The sequence below is a fragment of the Dryas octopetala genome, chromosome 3 (genome assembly GCF_963921425.1).
Source record: "Dryas octopetala chromosome 3, drDryOcto1.1, whole genome shotgun sequence".
In the NCBI taxonomy this organism is placed as follows: Eukaryota; Viridiplantae; Streptophyta; class Magnoliopsida; order Rosales; family Rosaceae; genus Dryas; species Dryas octopetala.
Genome location: NC_141368.1, coordinates 20773882 through 20791187, shown reverse-complemented (window position 1 = coordinate 20791187; position 17306 = coordinate 20773882). Strand labels below are relative to the sequence as shown.

Below are 17306 nucleotides of genomic sequence, written 5' to 3'. Positions count from 1 at the left end.
CGTTTCTTAGTTTCTGCCCTTTGTTTTTCCGTTTTTTTACAATTTATGCCATTTGTTGATTGTTGCCTCACATAGTTTTTTTTTTTTTTTTATCTAATTGCCACTGTGCAATTCTGGAATTGGGTCTGCCTCTTTTCGTAAGTGTACTCCATTTGCTTTTTGGTTTTTGGGTCTGATCGGTTTCGAACTATGGAATTCTTTTGTAAGTGGATGAACGATTGCATTTGAGAGAGGGGTTTGCTAACCAGATTTCCATTTCGTCGTCGCGAGAATGGAGTTGGTGAAGAGGGCAGGCCATCGTGTCGTTGATTGACGTTGGAGGAAAAGTCTGCCACAAGTTTTTTTAACAAATTTTCCAGCTTTTTTTATTTTTTTTATTTTTTATTTTTTATCAGTGATTGATAAAAGCTATTGTAGGCTCTGGATCCGAGGAGATAATCACTGTTTGATCGTGATCTGGCGTTCTGATCATAGTTGATTTGTGTTTGCGATTGCGATGAGCGAATTTGTCCGTTCGCTGGTTCTTCAGGAGATAAGTCTAATTTTTCATTAAACTGGCTTTGTTTTATTTACATCATTTTATTTCCTTGCTTTCTGTATTTGTTTTGGGTTAATGTGATCATCTCAAAGCTTTGTGAGTTTTCGATTCTCTTGGGTAACTGTCTTTTTAACCTACTTTGTTTCTCTTGGATGATTGTTTGTTATCAGTTTTTATTTATTTTGCAAACTGATGTTATCTATTTTTATAGACTTCTGGGTTTAGATCAATTTTTTTATTTTAAACTTTCTCTTTTAACAATAAATTTCCTCATCGCTATGCAGTTATATGAATCGAGTTGAGTGCTATAGCCCATTGTGTGATTTATTTTGCTTTTGTTCTTCTGTCACTTTATTTTTATCTAAACCTGGAAATAGATAGTTTTTGTTCATATGTACATTTAATAGCCCATATAATAGGCCATCATCTTATTTATGTATATGAATATACACTAAATGCATATAGGCTAAAGGGTTGAAGAGATGGACTAAACTAAATGCATATAGTTAATTTCATCCAGAACATAGAGGGTTCTCTTCATATATGCATTTAGTCCATCTGATTTCTTTGATTATCCTTTATCAATTATTTGTTTTCTTTCATGTTCATTGTTTATCATTAATTTGTGATTCTTCTTGTTGTCTTTTTGGAGACATATCCTTTAATAATTGGAAAGGTTTTTATAAAATCTGATTCTTCATTGTTCATGATTTTCTTCTGCTGTTCTTTTGAAAACTGAACTCTGTCAAGCTATTTTCATGTTCTTTTCATTTACTATCTCTTTTTATTTTCTTTTCATTTGCTATCTCTAAATGTGATAGTTTTGGTTAGAAATTTACTTAAGTTGAATTTTCTGATTGTTAGTTGTATTATCTACTCCATTATGCAATAAATTATTCAGCTTTCCCCACTTTGCAGTGGCATGGAGCACAAAATTATGTGCTATAATTTGATTGTGCTGCCTGTTTTATGAAGATGTTGTTAACTTTTTAAAAATTATCAGTTAATTATTTGCTTTGCTGTTTTTTTATCAACTATCAAAATGCAAATTATAATTTCATTGTGACTTCTTCCTAATAGTAAAATAATGATTGGATGCCAAACTGTAAACTCAGTCGTCCTAAGTTCAAATCTTCACACTGGTGAAAAATACTGTAGATTTAAAGATCTTTCAGATATTATTTCTCCAATTTATATATATATATATATACACAAAGATGGAACATGTTCTTATACATGAGGCTGTCATTAAAATGATTGATTTTTAGGAATCAAAAGATGTAGTCATAACAAAAACTTTATGACATTACTTGAAAAAGGTGAAAAATACTCTGGATTTAAACATGTTTCAGATATCATTTGTCCAATTTATATATATATTGTTGAGATAGGAATTGACATAGAAGATTTTCTTATAGATGAGACTGTCATTAAAATCATTGAGTTTTAGTAGTTAAAAGATGCAGTGATAACAGAAACTTTATGGCATTACTTCAAACAACATACAACAAACATGCTTTCAATAAAAGAAGTTGAACTCATAAATATTGTAATCTACACAAGTTGGTTTCTTCTTTTATAATATATATTACATTTCTAAAGAAAAAAAGTCAATGCCATACATTATGCCACAAGGAAAAAGTCTGGTGATGATTGCAATTTGGGTTGAATAATTTTTTTAGCTTCATACATCTCATTGTATCTAATTAAGGTCTATGCATACCAAATTGTGCATCATACTCGACAGGTCAGACCTTCTTATGCATAGAAAATTAAATGGCTTTATTTATGGAGAAAAATAAAAGAGAAGGTGAAATGAATTGCATATAACACAAAACCCAGATCATTTGTTTCTTTCATAATCAATTTCATACTTCATATTTTCTGGTGCATGATGCAATAATTTATTCCTGATTTTACAGTATCATGGACCACAAAATGATCTGTTATAATTTGATTGTGCTACTTCTTAATTTTATAAACACGTTGTTAACTTTTTAAAAATTATCAATTTATTGTTTCCTTTCATGTTTGTTAGCTTTTATTTAATTCCAGAATTCATCACACTCTATAAATAAATTTGATATTTTATCAATGTGTAAAACATTTATGTGATGCTCCTTTATTTTGTGTAGCTATAAATAATCCTGTGATTATTGTAAAACTCTTTGTAAGATATCAATATTAAGACTTTTACTAAAAAAAAAAAACTTACTTTGTAAGTGCTCCTATCTTCAAATTGTTTTATCCATCTATTTAATTTTGTTAGGCAAGAGGTCAATTTCTGTCAAATATCTTTTAATTGTTTAGTGAATTTTTAATTCGATCAAAATGTAAAAGATCAGTGTGATGCTTCTTAATTTTGTGTACTAATACTATAAAACTGTTTTTAAAATATGAATTTTACAACTTTTACTAAAAAGGAAAATTTGTTGTGTAGGTGTTGTTATCTTCGCGTTGCAAAGGCTGTGCTGAGATTGTTTTCTCAATGTTTCTAATTCTATCAAGCAATAGGTGAGTTTTTATTAAATATCTTTCAATTCTTCTTTTTCATTTCCAGTATTTAGTGAGCTTAAAAAAAAAAAAAATGAACTCGCTGATTTCCATCATCATTGCTGATATGAAGAAACAGAAATTAGCATCGTCTCACTTACTAAAATTTAAAACTCAATAGGCAAATGTCTTGCATCAAGTTTCAGCACTCCATTGCACTTTTACCATATATGCATGTGAAAGTCTTCCGTTTCATTAATTTCAATGTCACCGTGAGACGTTTGCTTCATCCCAAAGCTTTATCTGATCCAGTGTTTCCAGAGTCCAAACTCTTCATTGTCTCTGTCCACTGCAGTAAAAAGTTTTTTTACTTGCTGATGTAAACATTTATACAACATGTTCTTTGCAAATGCCAATTTAATTTATGGCATAAAAAATAATATGAATAATGAAACTCAATATCAAATAATTTTAAAATTAGAAATCGTCATTTTTTAAAAAAAAATTCACTCTTAAAGTTGTCAAATTTGTGCTTTGTAGGAGTTCGTTTCCTGCTTTTCTGACGATTGTGCACATTAGGCAAGAGGTAAGTATCTGTTTAATCTGTTTTGAAAACATTTTATTTGCAGTATCATTACAATGTGCATGTGTTATTTTTGCAAGTAATCTATAATTTAAAGATACTGTTATTTATTTATACATAATTTTTTTTCCCAGCCATCAATCTACTACTTCCAATATTTTGCTTTGAATGCAATGCCTAAAAAGCGTAGGCTCTATGATAGAACTTTAATAATTGAACAAAGCCATACTTCAAATATGTCAAGTAGCATTGAAATAGCTAGCAAACAAGTATGTGATACTATTTCTAGCAGTGCCTATAAAAAAAACCCAATAACTCAGAATAAAAGACAAAAAACTGCTGATAGTGGATTGTTTAGCTATGTAAATGCACTTGAAACAAGCACAGATCAAATCCTTTTAGATCAAGTGAAGTCTGATTGTGATGCTTTCGTCTATGATGAAAGTCATTTTGATTTTGTAACTGGAGTTTTCAGTTCCTCAATCATTTCTCATTCTCACGCTTTGGCCTCTGATCAAAGTCATTTTGATTTGGCTATTGCACCTTCGACTTCTTCACTTATTGAAGATACTTCAAATCAGATGAATAGGGGTCAAGCACATTATCATAAGAAGAGACAAAATATGTCTTCTTTTTTGTTCTAACTTTCTTTCCAATTTCAACATTCTTGCTGTATTAGTCATACTTTATATTTATGATTTTTCCCTGTTTTCTGTGTGTATTTTTTTTTTTATAAGAAGTGTTCACTAATATGTTGATTTTGGAGATAAGAATTACAAGTGTATTTACTGTAATGCACTGTTTTGGTTAAAAGAATCTATTCTAAGAAAATCTGAAAAAAATGAGCCTTTATTCACTCTTTGTTGTCAAGAAGGAAAGATCAAACTTCCAATTGTCAAGCCAACACCTCCGTTTTTAGACATTTTACTTAATCCTGCTAAAGGTCAATCAAGTTTGGCATTTAGGGAGAACATTAGAGCATATAACTCTATGTTTGCATTCACTTCAATGAAAGCCAACGTTGATACTTCCGTTAACAATAGACCAGGCCCTTACATCTTTAAAATTAGTGGTCAAGTTCATCATTTAATGGGTTCATTAGTACCACATGAAGGAGAATGTCCAAAATTTGCCCAACTTTATGTTTATGATACAAATAATGAAGTCATTAATCGCCTTAGTGCAGTTAACCGTCTTCAAACTAATCAAAAGTTGGATGAAAATATTGTTAAAGGTCTCATAAGCATGTTTGATGAATCAAATGAATTGGTTAAATTTTTCCGCACGATTGGAGACAAATTTGAAGAAAATTCTCTTTCTAATGTTATAATCAGATTGTTAGCTAGGCATCCAAATGACACCAAACAATATGAACAGCCAACATATGATGAAATTGGTGGTCTGATTGTGGGAGATATAGGTATTTTTTATTCAAATAGAGATATTGTAATAGAATTGCAAGATGGGGAATTGAAAAGGATAACAAAATTACAGCCAAAATTCATGTCTTTGCAGTATCCTATTCTCAAAGAGGATGGTTATAGGTCTGATATCAAGTGGAATAATACTTTTAAAAATCATCAAATGAAAAGAGGCAGTGTGCCTATGAGAGCTTTTATCGCTTATAAAATTCAAGAAAGAGAGCTTGAGTTTAGTACATTGTTAAAGGATGGAAGATTCTTTCAACAATTTTTAGTAGATGCTTATGCAACACTTGAGGAAGACAGATTATATTATATTCGAAAAAACCAAAAAGTTTTGAGAAATGAGATATTTAAAGGCATTTATGATGCTGTTTCAAAAGGTGATAAAAATGCAAATGATATAGGTCAAAAAGTAATATTGCCAAGCTCATATATTGGAAGTGCTAAAAACATGATAAATAACTACCAGGATGCTATGACAATTTGTAGAAAATATGGAAATCCTGACCTATTCATTACATTCACTTGCAATGTACAATGGCCTAAAATTCTCAAAGAGTTGGATAGAAAACCTGGATACAAACTAGAAGATAGACCTGATATTATTTCAAGAGTGTTCAAAATGAAGTTAAGTGATATGATTAATTATATCAAATCAGATAAACCTTTTGGAGAAACTGTAGCAGGTACATTTTACAAACCTAATAAGCTTCTTTTAATTACTTTATTTCTTTTTTGATGATAATCAAACTAATTACATTTATATTTTTTTAACTTATTGCAAACAGAAATCTGTGCAATTGAGTTTCAAAAAAGAGGATTGCCTCACTGTCATTTGTTAGTCTGGTTGGAACAACAATACAAGTGCACTTCGCCAGTAGATTTAGATAACATAATTTCTGCTGAATACCAGATAGGACTGTGCATCCAACTCTTTACAATATTGTGAATCAATTTATGATTCATGGTCCCTGTGGAGAATTGAATTTTCAATCTCCTTGCATGCGAGGAGGCAAATGTTCCAAGTTTTTCCCAAAACAGTACAAAAGTGAAACAGTTTTAGAGACATATGGCTTCTTGTGTATAGACGTCGTAAAAATCCAGACAAATTTGTGTTAAAAAATGGAATTAAAATTGACAATAGATTTGTAGTACCTTATAACTCAGAGTTATTATTAAGGTATAATGCTCATATCAATGTTGAATCATGTTGTCAATCAATGCTCATAAAGTATCTTAAGTATATAAGCAAGGGTTCAGATAAAGCTAGAGTTGTTCTTGAAAAGAAACCAGAAGATAAAATCCTAAAATCTAAATTGTAGATACATATCTTCATATGAAGCTGTTTGGAGGTTGTTTCAATACCCTATTAATCTTAGGGAACTTGCTGTAGAGTGATTGCCAATACATTTGCCTTTAGAGCAAAATGTTGTTTTTAGCGCTGATCAATCGCTTGAGTCAGTAGTTAATCGAGAAGGTGTTCAAACTACAATGCTTATAAGTTGGTTTGAAGCGAATAAAAATTATCCTCAGGCAAGAGATGTATCTTATGCAGAATTCCCTTCAAAATTTGTGTGGGATTGTCGCAATAAAATTTGGAAACCTAGACAAAGAGGAACATCTTTAGGTAGAATTACTTATGTTCATCCTGCATCTGGTGAATTGTATTATCTAAAGATGCTTTTAAATTTGCAGAAAGGTGCCTTAAACTTCAATGATATCAAAACTGTTAATGGCACTGAACATTTGTCATATCAATCTGCATGCCAATCTCTAGGTTTATTAGGTGATGACAAAGAATGAGTTGAAGCCTTAGGAGTGTTATTAGTACAACAACATGCTCTGAATTAAGACAGTTATTTGTTACAATTATTTTGTTTTGTGATGCGGCCAATCCTGAACTGCTTTTGGATGCTCATTGGCAAAATATGTCTGAAGATATTCTGTACAAACTTATAAAAAGTTTTGACATGCCAAATCTAATTGTGCCAGAGTGTGAACTCAGAAATTCTCTTTTGTATGAATTAGAACAGCTTTTTAATGCATCATTTAGCTCTTTAAAAAATCTTAATCTTCCACTACCTGATGAAAATAAAATGTTATAAATAAAAAATAAACTTTTGAGAGAAGAGCTAAATTACAATATACATGAATTACAAAATGAATGTCTGAGCTTAATCTCACAGCTAAACACAGAGCAAAGAAATATCTATGATTATGTCATAGTTGCTGTCAATGAAAAAAAAGAAGGCCTATTTTTTGTTTATGGACAAGGAGGAACTGGCAAAACTTTTTTGTGACACACAATCATAATTAAGCAAAATTAGATCTAAGGGCAAAATTGTTTTGGCTGTTGCATCATCAGGAATAGCATCTTTGTTACTACCTGAAGGTAAAACAACCTATTCTAGATTTAAGATTCCATTAAATGTTACAGATTCTTCTATATGCCAGATAAAAAAGGGAAGCCATCTTGCCAAATTCATTCAAAAAGCTAATTTAATTATTTGGGATGAAGCACCTATGAATCATAAATATTGTTTTGAGGCATCGGACAATCATTGTGTGATATGTTATCAGAGATAGATGATTCATCTGATGCCAACCCATTTGGTGGAAAACCTGTTTTGCTAGGAGGTGATTTTAGACAAATCTTGCCAGTAATTCCAAGGGAAACAAGAGAGAAAATAGTAGATGCCTCATTTAATAACTGTTATTTATGGCCTTACTTTAAAATATTTTTTTTGAAGCAAAATATGAGATTGTCAAAAAAAGGTTTGGACATTAATGAAAAGCAAAGAATAGCAGATTTTGCCAACTGGATTATTAAAATTGGAGATGGTCAAATCAATGATATAGATGATTTAAATGATCAAGAAGCATCTTGGATAGAAATTCCTGAAGATTTGCTCATTCAACCATCCAAAAATCTCATTCATTCAATTTTCTTAGCTGCTTACCCAAATTTTGACAACAATTTTGAGAACATTGCTTATCTAAGAGAGCGAGCCATCATCACACCTAGAAATTCAACAGTTACAGAGATAAATAATTTTGTCATAAATTTAGTACCTGGAATTCATCGGACTTATATGAGTTCAGATTCTTTGTGCTCATCATCTAGCAATTTTGAAAATCTTAGTCTAATGTATCCTGTAGAATTTCTTAACCAACTTGAATTTAGTGGTCTGCTTGCACACATTTTGACTTTAAAAATAGGCATGTCTATCATGTTACTAAGAAATTTAAATCAATCCTCAGGGCTTTGTAATGGAACAAGATTAGTCATTACTCAAATGCTTGACAAAACCATTGAAGCAAAAATTGTCACTGGTAATAACATTGGCCACAAGGTATTCATACCTAGAATTATTCTTTCTGCCATTGAAAAAAAATATATGGCCTTTCATTTTTAAAAGAAGTCAGTTTCCAATTAGGTCATGTTATGCAATGACAATAAATAAAAGTCAAGCACAATCTCTGAAAACAGTTGGTTTTTATCTTCCACAATATGTGTTCACTCATGGACAATATGTTGCATTGTCTAGAGTTACATCTAGGCAGGGGCTGAAAATCATGATAGAAAATAATGGAGAAGCACCAAATAAATTTGCTAAAAACATAGTGTAAAAAGATGTTCTTCGGCATTTCTTAACAGGTTAAAAATACTATACGTATATTATAAAATAATGTCATTTTATTGATGCATATATGCACTTACAAACATTTCATTCTGTTTTTTAATGACAATTATCTTATGTTTGCAGATCCACAGCACAATGAGCCTGGTTCCAATCCGCAGTCTAACACCATTTCAAGACAATAGAAAAATTAGAGTCTGCATTTGCAGACTTTGGAGGTCAAAAGCATATGGATCTAATGACCAATTTGTTGGCTTGCACTGTGTCTTAGTAGATTCAATTGTAAGAAAACCATTTTTTTTTTTTACACTAATTTACTCATATTATTCTTAACTTTCGCATGCACCAATTTACAATACTTAATGTCTAATATATATGTTGCATTGACTATCCTTTCATCAATACTTATTTTTAATTCCTGTAAATTATAACTGTTTGTTTTGCATGCATAGTATCAATTGTCTTTTTCTCTGCAACTCTGTAAAACTATGCTATTCATTTCTTTCTATTTCATTTTCATTAATGACATTCAACTGAATTTTTCTTTCTCTAAATTACCATACTAAACCTAGGTTAGCATTTCACTTAGAATGGTGTTTTGTTAAATTCATCTTTATTTATCAATTCAGCTAACTTTACAAAACATAGATAAATGATCTATCTAGCTGTAATAATATATAATTCAAATACACCAACTATAGTAAAATGGCCTCGCAAAAATTTAACCAACGTACCAAAAATACTATTTACAGTCTATCCATCAAACAATAATTGACAATATAGTTCAATTTCTCCGTAAAATGAAGCAAACAAATATTCCTCACAGTGGTCAATGAATACAAAATTTAAATTGTTAATGAGTATCATTAATCCAATCAGATAACTACAGTTCATATAGGCTGACCCATGACATATATTAATCTAACAAGTTGTATTACTTATTAATCATATCCTTGGTTTTAATTTGGCTCATATATATATATAATATATATATACAGGGCCCTTCCAATAAGGGATCCCTCATTTAGTGTTAAATGAGGGATCACCCTGTGTGGCCCATACGGGTCGTTTTGTGTTAATCAGAACCATCCATTTTTACATCTCCATTGATAGATCATCCATGCAAAAAATCAGCCAAATCGGAAATCGTTTACCCGTTCGTTTAAGCGGTCAAAGTTTAAAACAAATGGACGAACAACAAATTCCTCTATAAACACCTAAACTTTGACCGCTTAATCGAACGGGTAAACGATTTCCGATTTGGCTGATTTTTTGCAGGGATGATCTATCAATGGAGATGTAAAAAATGGACGTTCGGATTAACACAAAACGACCCGTGTGGGCCCCACAAGGTGATCCCTCATTTAACACTAAATGAGGGATCCCTTATTGGAAGGGCCCTCTCTCTCTCTCTATATATATATATATACAAATTAACTCAAAAATTTGATCAATGATGGATACTTCACTCACCATATATGTACAATTTATAAATTAATGACGGAGCAATTTTCTAGCTTGATTAGCATACAACACCCTGGTTGGCAGCATCAAATATGCAATTTACAAATTAATTTATATTGTGTATTTATAGATAATAAACGCTTTACAACTTTTAGTACATATATAGACTTCAGCCTTCAAGACATGCCTTTTCTTTTTTCTTCTTTTATAGATAAGCCTTTGGGACTTTTAATAACATTTCTATTTTTTGGAATTAATTATCTCCTACTACCTGACAACTTTTACATTTACCCTCAACTATACATATTGTTTAAACTTAACAGTAAGGTACTTTCCGTGTTTTGGGGGCCAGCTGTCCTTTACTAACCCATGTCAAATAACCATTTTGCCCTTCTTTTATTCTTTTATAAAGTTTTAATATTTGTCTTTTCTTTTCTAGTTTAGTTTGTTGTTTGGCTCTGTTTTTAGAGTCTCTGTCATTTCCAAATCTCACAAGCTCCAGATCTTTCTCTCCCCCTCTCTCTCTCTCTCTCTCTCTCTAAATCGTGTGAGTTCATGAAAGACGACCTTCATATCTCTCTCTATCTCCTCTCTTTATCTCTTCGCTCTCCATAAATCGTGTGAGTTTTCAATTGTTGCAGGATTGAAAAACCCCAATTCGAAGTTCTCGGCCACCGCGGGCTTTGCTGCGGGTGGCGACGCTAGTGATTGGTTTTCCCCCATTTTGGTTCATTCTTAGCCTGTTGGACATGTGAAGCGAATGCTAGCTCAAAACCCTTGGAAAATTGAATTTTGGTCATGCAATAGGTGCGAGCCACCACTGAACAGGCTGCTGCTCCTCCGGCCATTTTCTTGTTTTGATTGTGCTTGTTTTGATTTTAAATTGATTAAGATTTGATCTATTATTTTGATGCAGTTTCAGTTTTATGATGCAATTTTAGTTCGCAGTTTTAGTTTTCTGATACAGTTTCATTTCACAATTTCAATTTTCCGATGCATTTTCAGTTCGCAATTTCAATTTTCTAGTAAGTTTAGTTTCAATTTTTTCAAGTTTACCCTTGTTTTTTGTTGTATAAAAAATATAAATAGTCTTAATTTAAGAGTTATTGTTTTTGTTCATGCTAAAGATAAGTTTGTTTAAATTTTTTGAAAATTAATTTCAAATTTTTGTTGATTTTAGTAAACTGACATTCTTTGTAGAGGTGATTTCTTTAAGATGCGCAGGGACATAAGTGGTATTTTCCGCATTTGGAGTTATTTTTTGCCTTTATGGAAGGTGGCGCAGGGACATAGGTTGCACATCTTGTCTTAGGCCTTCTGGAAGGTGGTGTGTAAATAAGTTATGTCAGTACCTTGTAATTAATTAGTGTTGAGTTGTAAGTAAGTTATTGGGTTTGAGTGGTTTTAGTTAAATTAAAAGTTTGTTAGTACCTTATAATTAAAAGACTTTTTTTTTTATTGAAATTCTAATAACATTTCTGAACTTTACATTATGTATTATTCTTGGCAAAAATATTTCACAAAAAATTAAACTAGGTTATTATCCATATTTTCATTTTATTTTTCTTTTAATTAATTACCATTCTTTATTTGTGTGTATAGTAGTAAACAGTTAATTTGATTGATACCATGCAATAAGTTTCAAAGCAATTATTTGATTAGTTCAATTATGTGTACCACACATTACACAATAATAGAAGCAATTGTCGGTGGGCTAAGTTGTTGGAGGATGAAAGCAAAGATAAAGTGTACAACTTAAAAACTTGTGGCCCATGCTATGTTATGTAGCAGCCTAGCTACCGTTGTCGGGGAGGTTTTTACTGTTTGAGAAATGGAACTTTATTTTGAGTTGATGAGTTAATAATAATATGTGATCTGCTACTAAAACCTAAACGTATACAAACGAAATTCAATTTGTCAGCTGGTTTGGTCAGTTTGGAGTTGGAGATTTCTTAAGTATGAAACTATGAAAGTATTGTGCTCTTCAATTACAACTTCTATAGACTTTTTATGTCATTTTTATCATTATTCATAACCACAGCACTTCAATCTTAAAATTTACCAAACAGTCATACATTACTTTTTATATCCACAACAATTTTAAAAATACGGTTTACCAAACGCTAATTGCTTTGGTTCACACTAAGGGCCTGTTTGGAAACCTGAATTTCATGGGGTGGATTTAGATTTGGAATCCTCAAATTCAAATCCTCATGTTTGGATTCAATTTAAGGAATGAATTTGGATTTAGCCCAAATCCATAGATTTCAAATACCTTCTCAAACTAGGTATTTGAAATCCCACCACCCCTCTCTCTCTCTCTCTCTCAACATCTCCGGCCACCATTGCCAGCGACCACCGTGAAAAACTTTCCGGCAACCACCGCTGGCCAACTTTCCTACGACCCTTCGAAATTTTTCCGGCGACCCTCCGACCAACTTTTTTGGCGACCCTCCAACCAACTTTTCCGACGATCTCTGGCTAAATTTTCCGGCAACCCCTCCTGCCAACTTTTCAGACGACCCCTCCGGCCAATATATATTTATCATATATTGCAATATATATAAATTAAAAATTCTTAAATTGAAATCCTCATATTTCATTTTTGTTATACAAACAATAGAATTTGAAATCTAAGGATTTGAAATACATGAATTTGAAATCCAAATGGGCCATAATATTCTCATTCACAACTAATTATTATCATTCACAGCTAAACTAAACTAACCTTAAAAGTCTACAAAAGTCTTGTGGTATTCAATCATGTCTTATAGAAAGTTTATAAAAGTTTTGTGGTATAAAAAAGTCATTGACTTTTATGAATTTCATTAATTGTGGAGTTTTGTAGACTTTTGGGTGTGAAGTAAAAATCTCTATTGTTTCTTCACCATTTATCCCAAAAAACTTTCCACAGACTTTTCTCTCCTGACCAAAAAATAAAAATAAAAATAAATAGAGTAACAAAAAATAGCACTGCAGTATTTGTCTTGTCTCAACATGATGGTATTGGAAAGACACGAGCATTTGTCTCGTATTAACATTAATGACTGCCATTATTGAGTAGCCCAGTTGGAAGGCCCGTAGAATTACCCACAATACATCCAAGTTTGATCTCCCTCCCCCAAAAAAAAAAAAAACATCAATGGTAATGGAGTAGCATTGCAAACTGGAACTGGTTCCTTTGATTAATTAACCCCCATCTTTCCCATTCTTTCTTCTTCATGCTTCTCCATTGGGCTTCTCAATTTTTTGAAAGATCAATCTTCTATTAAAAATAAAAAGAAAGAAAAACAAATCTGGAGGATATCTGGGTTTTTTTTTTATTTTTTTACCATAGAGGATATATCTGGTTGAAGAATGAGAAAATGTGGAGAAGCTATCAGTCTTTGAATTATCTACTCTGTTGGGCTTTCTTCTAGGGAAATTTCACTAAATAACTATTTTTAATACAACTCTCTCTTTTTTAACCCTTTCCCTTCCAGTTTTATCTTTTATGGCTCTTTGGAATATTTTCGGACAAAAATGCCCCTGATATACATGTTTCTTCTCTCCCCCTAAATTTTTAGAATTCTCTCTCCCACCCACATCCTCTTCTTTCAGATATTCTTCTCCATAGATCTAAGATCTAAATCCACCCACCCATAAATGTGAACTAAGAAGACCACCGTAACTGGAGGAGAGCCCTAGCCACTGCCTCGTGGAAGGCGAAGAGGAAGAGCGTACGCATTGGTTGGCGAGCGGGAAGAGTTGGATAGTCCGGCGGCCATCGTAGTGATCAGGGTCATTGGCGTTGTTCATGGCGGAGTTGAAGCTTCCAAAGCTTTCCATGTTGGTGGAATTGGAGCAGAGGACGGAGAGGTTGAGATGTCCAAGGCATCCATACCAACATATAGGAAGACAAAAATCTCAGCAACAAATGACAAGGTTGCAAAATCATGCCTGTAGACCAAATTTGATTTGAATGGTCTCTTTGGTTTCATTAACTTAGACATGCGTATGAGATTGAGTCTACTGGTGAGCCAGTCCTGTCTTAATAAAAAAAGAACTGCTATTTGCACACCTTTTTTTTTTTTTTTTCTTTTTGTACACCTTTTTCTCCTACACATCTTCTACCATCTTCTAAAATTTAAAATTTCTTTTTTACATACTCCTCCCATTACCAAAATACCCCAACCTCATTAATCTCACCAAATTTCTCACTACACACCCACCCAACAAACACTACACACCCCACCAACACATCCAAACTACACACACCTCACCCCAAATGTGAATTTTTAAATTAAAAAAAAAAAACAAAGAACAAAAGAAAAAAAAAATGTTGAAACCAGCCACCCCGCAACCCTCTGCTATCCCAACCCCTCCCCCTCCCTCACCCGACAACCTCTCTCCCTTCCCCCCTCACCCGACCACCTCTCTCCCACTCTCCCACTCTCCTTCCCTCACCCGACCACCTATCTCTCTCTCTCTCTCTCCTTCGCAGCACCGACCCTCCTCTTTCTCTCTCCTCCTAGCAGCACCACCTCCTCTCTCTCTCTTCTCCCCGCAGCACCGACTTAAAAAAAAAAAAAATTGCAAGTTCGGCGGACCAGTGCCGAACCTAGTTGTTTCGTTCATAGGTACCCGCTAAAAAATCCTCTTCTATTTGGTGGATGTCTGCCGAACGAAACAGCCACGTTCGGCAATGGTCCGCCGAACCTGTAACTTTTTTTTTTTCTAAAACGTTGGTGCTGCATGGAGAAGAGAGAGAAAGAGATAAGAGGGTGGTGCTGCAGAGAGAGAGAGAGGAGGGTTGGTGTTGCGTTGGAAGGGTGGTGTTGCGGCCTGCGAGGAGGTTGGCGAGCTGGGAGGGTGTTGTTGCAGGGAGGATGGTGCTGCGAGGAGCTCGGCGAGCTAGGAGGGTGGTGTTGAGGGGAGGTTGGTGTTGCGGGGAAGGTGGTGTTGCACTGGGAGGGTGGTGCTGCGAGGAGGTCGGCGAGCTGGGAAGGTGGTGCTGCGCTGGGAGAAGAGATGAGCCGGAGATGGGAAAGAGAAGCCGGAGAGATAGGAGCTCGACAAGGCACAGTTGGGAGGGGAGGGAGGAGATAGATGAGGTGTATTGGGGGAGGGCTTTAGGGTATTTTACAATGGTGCAAATGTGTAAAATCACTAATTAAGTGATTAGGGGTGTGCAAATAGCAGCTCTCAATAAAAAATGTATGGTTTTGTTTATTTATTAATATATTTTAAGAATGAACGGAGAGGTTGAGATCCAACATTGGGTTGGTGGGTGGTTTGAGAGCAATGGAGTTGAAATTAGCAACAGTTTTTGTGGGATGCGTGATGCATGATATCTTTGGGCTTTTTTTTTTTTTTTTTTACTTTGTTCTCTTTTTTTTTTTTTTCCTTTGAAATTTTGTGGGTTTTGGATGTAATTGGGGAAAATTTTTATCAAAAACATTGTATTCATTATTGAGCAATAAAAAGAAAAAAATAGTTTGGATTGAGACTTAGGAACTTTAATAAATTCATATTTTTCTGTCAAAATTTTCATTTTTAGATCTTAGTTTAACAAATTCCGATTTGGATATGTTGTTCCAAATATGAAATTTTGATTTGGGTTTGATGTTCTAGATTTGAAATTTCAACCTTGGTTTGTTGTTTTATATCTGAAATTTGATGGTCAACACATGGTCAAAAAATGGTCGACACATACTGCTACAATCACTTTAGATCATGCTGTAGCTAGTTCATCATATTCATCATTTTCTACATTTTTTCATATTTTTGTTAAAATCAATTTTTTGGTTGACAAAGTGTCGACCACGTGGCGACTTAGGGGTTGACAGAGTGTCGACATGTATATCAAGGGCATTTTTGTCCGAAAATGGGCCAAAGAGCCATAAAAGATAAAGATAGGAGAGAAAGGTTAAAAAAGATAGAGTTTTAAAAAAGGTTATTTAATGAAATTTCCCTATTATAAATTGTCACAGTTCTGCAAATGATATTCCTCATTTGAGTCAGTTTTTGGGCGTGGGCCTATCATGAGTTTGTTGGGCCTCCTGACTGCATTCTTCCGAACCTTGCTGAGGTCAGGATTGTGATTGCCTAGGGCCAGTTTGGAGTTAAGGTGTGGTGGGAAAAAGCTGCTGTGAGGTAAAGCTACTGTGTGGTGGGAAAAACTGTTGTGAGGTAAAGTGGATGAGTGTTTGGTAAACTGTGTTTTTAAAAGTGTTGTGAGTGGTAAAAACAACAGTAGAGTGTTTGGTAAATTTTGATGTAAAAGTGTTGTGGCTATATATAATGACCAAAATAGACATGATTTTATATCGTTTCATAAGTATAAATATTAGACATGATTTTATGACATATTAGAATTTAGAAATGGTATTTTTTTTTGGTTGGGAAAGAGGAAAAAACTAACATTGATAAAAATATTAGACATAATTAAAAATATTAGATATTAGGGATTGAATATTAGATATTAGATATTACCCATTAAAAATATTAAACAGTAATGCTACACTTACCACATTTTTATACCACAATTTCATACCATCTTACATGGCATTCATACATTGGACACTACAAATTAAAAAATAAAACCTAAAAAAGAAAAAAGAAATACATATCCAGTAAAATAATGACACATCAGGTGGGATACAAATGTGGGAAAAAAAATGTGGGACAACTAGCATTATTTGAATATTAAATATTAGGGATTGAAAATTAATGAGGGGTAGGGGCTGTCATTTCATAAATTGGGTGAGGACAATTTTGGAAGTCAGGGGTGTTTTCCCACACAACAGCTTTGGAAAGCACCTCCCTAGCTGCTTCCTCCCAACCCCCAAAACTGCTTTCCCCAACCCTTGTTTTTTAAAAAAGTTGCTTTTGGTTTTTTTATCAAATACCTCAAGTTGTATTGTGGTGGAAATAAGTTGCTTTTTTCCACCACACCTAAACCCCAAACTGGTCTTTAGTATTAAACATTAATACAGAGTGATAAAAAATTACAATATCATTTGTCACATAATAACATTAGCATACATTAATTAGCGTTTGATAAGTCGTATTTTTAAAGTGATGTGGGTATAAAAAGTAGTGTTTGAGTGTTAAATTTTAAGATTGAAGTGATGTGGTTATATATAATGACAAAAATGACCTAAAAAGTATAGAAGTTTTAA

The 17306-nt window shown here is 33.2% G+C and overlaps 1 long non-coding RNA gene and 1 pseudogene across 1 annotated transcript; both read left to right on the top strand.

The window, feature by feature from the left end:
- Positions 1 to 197: 197 nt before the first annotated feature.
- On the top strand, positions 198 to 10951 carry LOC147291723 (uncharacterized). The gene is made up of 5 exons (XR_015121317.1): positions 198 to 326; positions 418 to 3052; positions 3572 to 3617; positions 8806 to 8961; positions 10785 to 10951. It is a non-coding gene; the product is annotated as an uncharacterized LOC147291723 (long non-coding RNA).
- LOC147291724 (uncharacterized) lies at positions 3788 to 6841 on the top strand (annotated as a pseudogene).
- Positions 10952 to 17306: the final 6355 nt, after the last annotated feature.